This window comes from Microcebus murinus, chromosome 14 (assembly GCF_040939455.1).
Source record: "Microcebus murinus isolate Inina chromosome 14, M.murinus_Inina_mat1.0, whole genome shotgun sequence".
NCBI classification, from domain to species: domain Eukaryota; kingdom Metazoa; phylum Chordata; class Mammalia; order Primates; family Cheirogaleidae; genus Microcebus; species Microcebus murinus.
In genome coordinates, this window is record NC_134117.1 from 48,472,723 (window position 1) to 48,478,298 (window position 5,576).

The following is a 5,576-nucleotide window of genomic DNA, read 5'->3' on the forward strand; positions in this document are numbered from 1 at the left end:
AATAGTAAAGTTTATTGAAAAGTCGCTGCTATTGGCCAGTCATCATTCTAAGTGATTTACCATTATCTTGTTCATATATATTTACAGTGTTTCCAGGTTATCTATTAAAGAGCTCCTATAAATAATATCTACATTTCTGGTATTCATGTGTATTCAAGTCTCTCTAGTGTACAGTGCTTAAATATAAATAAATATGATTTAATTATTATAAATGTAAATAAAATTTATATACTTGTATGATTTAGCATGTATAATTTCTATATGGTTCCAGCTGCCTATAGGTCTATTTATATACCACTTGATAAGTGCTGTAGCAATTTTCTAAACTTGTAGTTCAGGAGGTACTATTTTATGACTTTATACACCACAATTTGTCAAAATAGAGGGTTTTCTTGCATTTATATCCCACCAGATAACTTTGTACTTACTTTGATCATAAGTGAGTCATTTTACTTTATAGCCTATTAGCTTTCATTTCCATAAAATAATACAAATATTTTAGTTATTTTACAGGACTGCTGTGGGAATCAAGTAAAATAATAGATGTGAAAATCCTACATATATATCATATAAAACACGAGGAAGATCTTTGCTGGAAAGTTTATTTTTTATTTATAAATGTATGTACTTACCTTTCTAACCTTTCCCCACCCTGCTCAACCTATGGATACAAGTACCACTCAATAGAAAGTCTACCTGAGCTCATTTATACCTATACAAACTTACCATAATTTCTCCTATATGTTTAATTAGAAGCACATTTTTAGTTCATAGATTTAAACTAATCCTCAAACTTAAAAAAAATAAAAAGAAAGGTTGAAGAAGTCTGTAAGTTATCAATTCAAGGATCAATAGAGAATGACTTAGTTTGTGGGAGAATGAGGATTTTAATTAGCATAGAGGTTTGATAATGACAAAAGATTTGGATTCAGACATATTTGGATACATTAATTGTCTAACTTTGTCTAATATTTTTATCTTCTTGAGCGTCAATTTCCTCACATAAAAATAAGAATTATAATAATATCAACTTTAGATTGTCATTGTGATAGACTTAAGATGTGGAAAAATAATGATTTGTATACTTTAGTGTGCTATTTAAATTGTATTTGTGATTATTAGATTTTAGATGTAATCTTGCCAAATTATATGAGTCAAACCAAAATTTAAATGTCTTAGGTAAGTCTGCTTTTGAAATAATTGTGGTAAATCCATTTATAGAGCAAATAATCATATTTGAATCTAGATAAATCCACACAATTTGAACATATAAACTGAAATTCTTAAATACCCTTCATCTTATGATGATTCAATTATTTACTCATTCTAAAATAGTTTTAATCTACATATGTGTGAAATATTTCAGTTTATGTATACAAGAGGGAAGAAAGGAATAGATTGAACGCTTTAAGAGAATCTCCAGAGACCATGAGACTCAGAAATAATTAGGTACTCATCTACAAAATCACTCATGTGTTATGAGTATTGTACGTTGATTTGGAAATTACATTTTGCCCTTTCATTGGAGAAGGTTAACTAATTATTATGAAAAGTTCTTCAATTTAAGAGGCAAGAAAGGTCATTTCCTGAAAAATCAAACGTACATTTTATTTTTATTTGACAGTAGGATTTATTTTAATTTTTCACTCTGAAATAAAAACCTAAAGAACAAAAAAACGAAGTATCCTCATATATACATATGTACAGTGTCAACATGTCAGAGCTCTTATATCAAGAAACATTGTTTCTCTTCAACCCTATGACGACACTGTATTTACCACAATAAAATTTACAAAAAAAATCGCGTTAGAAATCATACAAACATCATGATTTTACATTTCAGTATACAAGAAAAAAAATAGACATTTTTCCGGGCACTTGGCTTCCTGCTGACCACAGGCTCTCTTCCCACATGCTCTTAAGACACCTCTACTTTTAAAACCCAAATGTGGCTACTTTACAAAGCATAGCCTATCCAGATCCAAACTTAAGCAGTGAGAAATCTACTACCACTTTAAAATAACAGCCAAAGAGTCTATTAATGCATCCGGTGAAATTTACCCACCAAAAGGTATGTAAAACAATTGCATGAAAGTAAAAATAAATAAAGCTGTTGTAAAGCAGCCTTGTTTACACGGTAGCTTAGAACAGAATACTTAAACATAAAAGTGTCGTTAAAGCTTTAAAAGAATTTACTTACAATCAAATCACAACTTTTTTGGCAAATCTAATGAAAACAAACCGATTAGGTAAAAAGTTCAAAGACTTCCACGTTCAAGCTCGGTGCGGCTCCGCGCGTGTGACGGTGTATTGCTGTCCCAGGAAATAAGGCACTGAGATCTGAGCACGCCATGCACCCACCTTGTGTCACGTCACCTGCCCCACACCAGTGAATTCTTTGAAACGAAAAATAATAAAAAAAAAATCTCAGGACACAGTGCACTTTAATGCATATGGCATTTAAAATCCTTCAGACAAAGGTCTGAAAACAGTCTTTTAACGCAAGCCTGAATCTTCAAGCACACAAAAATCTTTCTCTTTTATGTTTAGTTTTAACATCACTGGAAAAAATACCCATCATTAAAGCCTGATATGCCTTCTTAATCATTTTACTGTCTTCTATGGCAGCCGGTGTTCATGAGGCAAAACGTGACCCAGACACTTTGCTCTAGCTCTCCTACGAGGGCGCCTACATTCACGGTTGGTTGGTCATTCTGTTTCTGTCCCCTTGGGTTTGGCACCTGCTGGCGTGAGTAATCTGGCAGGGCTTGCAGGGTGTTTGCCATGGAGATACTGCCCGCAACGCCACCTGCTTCATTTACCACCAGCGGCTGAGGGACCTCGGCTCTTCCTACCTTGCCCACAGTGGCCTCCAGCATTTCCAGCTTACTGCGCTTCACCACACCTTCAAAATACTGTGAACGGTGCTGAAGGGCCTGGGTCACCGTGATATCCAAGTTATTGTATGTTTTCTCAGCAGCAAGATTAATTACATCAAAATTTGGAATAAATATCTACAACTTTTCCTGACTCATCCACAAACAGGCAAAGCTGACGCTCGTCTTTCCACAAACACATTCTCAAGGCTTTGATGCCGGGACCGTCTGGGTGGATGAAGGCCATGTGGTGGCACGTTCCAATCCCAGGCTCATCCAGGCGCTGCTCCATGAAAGGCAGGCTTTGGCACATCAGAGGTGAAAAGCCAGAGGAACTGGAGGATTCTTTTGTTGTGGGTAAGTGTATAAAGTGCATTCCCACTGATAGGGTCAATCACTGGCAAATCTGTGCATTTTATTTTCGACCCACGAGTATATAGCACCGAAGAGGCTTGCATCTGGAGACACAGCCACTGAAGGCTTAAATGTTTCTTGCAAATCAAGTTCCTTCCATGTTTCATTCTTATGTGCCCCTGATTCATAAATCTGTTTCCTAGGTGCTTTATTGTAGCTATGTAGTATATTGATGGAATCTGTAATTGTTAGCATTCCTACAAAACTCTGTTTTTTGCTCTTCCCCCGCATTGCTGCTGCTCGTACGCCGTTGGCTACCAAGGCAAAGAAGGCCTTTTTAAACATGTAGTATCGAAGACAGCAAGCTTTGAACTGGTTAAAAAGATGTCATAACAGTTGTGCGACCTCATGAATTGCACGTAAACACCACTTTCTGAATCTTCTACTGCTTATTCCTCCCATTTCTCCAGCATCCGGGTTTCTGCGGGTCCTGGAGTCGCCGCCAGCGCCACCTAAGGAGAAGGAGGAGGAAGAGGAGGAGCACAGCGCGCATGAGCACTGCGCTACTCCCCAGCCTGTGGGCTCCCCCAGCGACACCAAGAGGAGGGGCCTCTGTATTATTTTAATAATTGTTTTTGTTTGTTTAATATAAGAATACTTATGCTTTAAAAAATGACTGCAACTTCTTAATACTTTTCATAATATTTAATAATTGTTACTGAAACTAGAGGAACTGGTTAAGAAGCAATCAAAGAATTTTTATACAAAAAATTGGTGGATTTTCTCAGATTGTTTCTTTTTGACATTATTTTCAAGTTAAATTAAAAGTATATGTTAAAAGAAAGGACATATTTACTTTTTGACATTAATAGTATTTCATTGTAAGAAATAAATTCACGTATACATAACAACAACAATAAAAATACTATTATGTTTTTCATGGAATTCTGCTAGAGAGAGACTAAGAGAAACTGGATATTAAATCTATGTATTTTTGTAAGTCTTTTTGGAAAACGTAGTGCTCTAGCTGAATTACATTGTGACTATGTTATTTCTAATTATTTTGGCTGGTAAATGAATAATGACTTCAAACATGTAAAAGCACCATACTTGGGATTGAGTAAGGACTCAGTAAATATTAACATCAATTATTACACTTTAGATCACAGTTTAAATTCTAGGGAAAGTAAATTATTTTGCAAAATATTCAGAACAACCAGAACAAAAATGAGGACAGTCCCTGAAAAATTAACCCTGTTTTTTTTTTTTTTTTTTTTCCCTGACTGAAGTGACTTATCATCCTTCTGGGTAAAGAGAGAGTGTTTAAGAGTGGGATTACTCAAAAGAAAATAAATTTGAATGCCTGGCTCTCTTGATTTGTTCCCTAATTATCCCTTGGAATAATGGAACAAAAATCAGAAATTTCAGAGCTGGTGATAAAAGTAGTGAGCTCTTAAGAAATGTTGCTGAGGCTAGGACACTTAACCTTTGTAAACCAGAAAATTTATATTTCTTTCAATTATATTATTTTCTGCCTTTTACTTTACTGATCATTTTCCATGAAAACAAGCTGACTGTATGTCTTAGAACAAAGACAACTAGCAGAGCATGTGTAGATCTCATGTTGCCCTTTGCCTATTTTAATTGACTTTATGTATTAAAATTTACACAAATAGCAAAAGGCGACATTCCACAAGCTCCAAGAGTTTCCATAAATTGATGCACCTGTGTACCCCTATCACAGTCAAGAAAAACATATTGCCTTAATTTCTTTTCCAGTCAGTCCCTTTCTTTGGCCCATTGATCTGCTTTATGTAGCTATAGACTTTATTTCACTTTTCTAAAATTTCTTGTACACTGAGTCATAAAATGTACTCTTTAGAGCCAGACACCGTGTTCTGCTTGTTTTTTATAATTCATCCATGTTGTTGTACATCTTATTTTGTTCTTTATACTAAAAATTGCATGAGGTCATACCACATACCCCATATACACATACACATTACCCCATCTACTACACTGGTTTATCTGTTGACCTGGTGATGGATATTTAGGTTATTTCTACATTTTAGCTTTTACCAAGAAAGCTGCTAGGAGCTTGTGTGTGTCTTTTTAAGTATATGCATGTTGAGTTCTCTTGAGTAAATACCTAAGAGTAGAATAAGTAGTTTATATGGTAAGTGAATGTTTAACTTTTCAGGAAACAGATAAACTGATTGCAAAATTTACAGTAATATTTTATGCTCTTATTAGCAATGTATAAGAGTTGTAGATGCTCCATATCCTCACAAACACTTGGCATTATCATTCTTTAACTTCACTCACTCTAATAATGCATCATGATAT

General features: G+C 34.8%; 1 pseudogene; it reads right to left on the reverse strand.

Moving 5' to 3' along the window:
• Positions 1 to 2,709: 2,709 nt before the first annotated feature.
• LOC105870349 (5'-AMP-activated protein kinase subunit gamma-2 pseudogene) lies at positions 2,710 to 3,768 on the reverse strand (annotated as a pseudogene).
• Between the last annotated feature and the right edge of the window lie 1,808 nt (positions 3,769 to 5,576).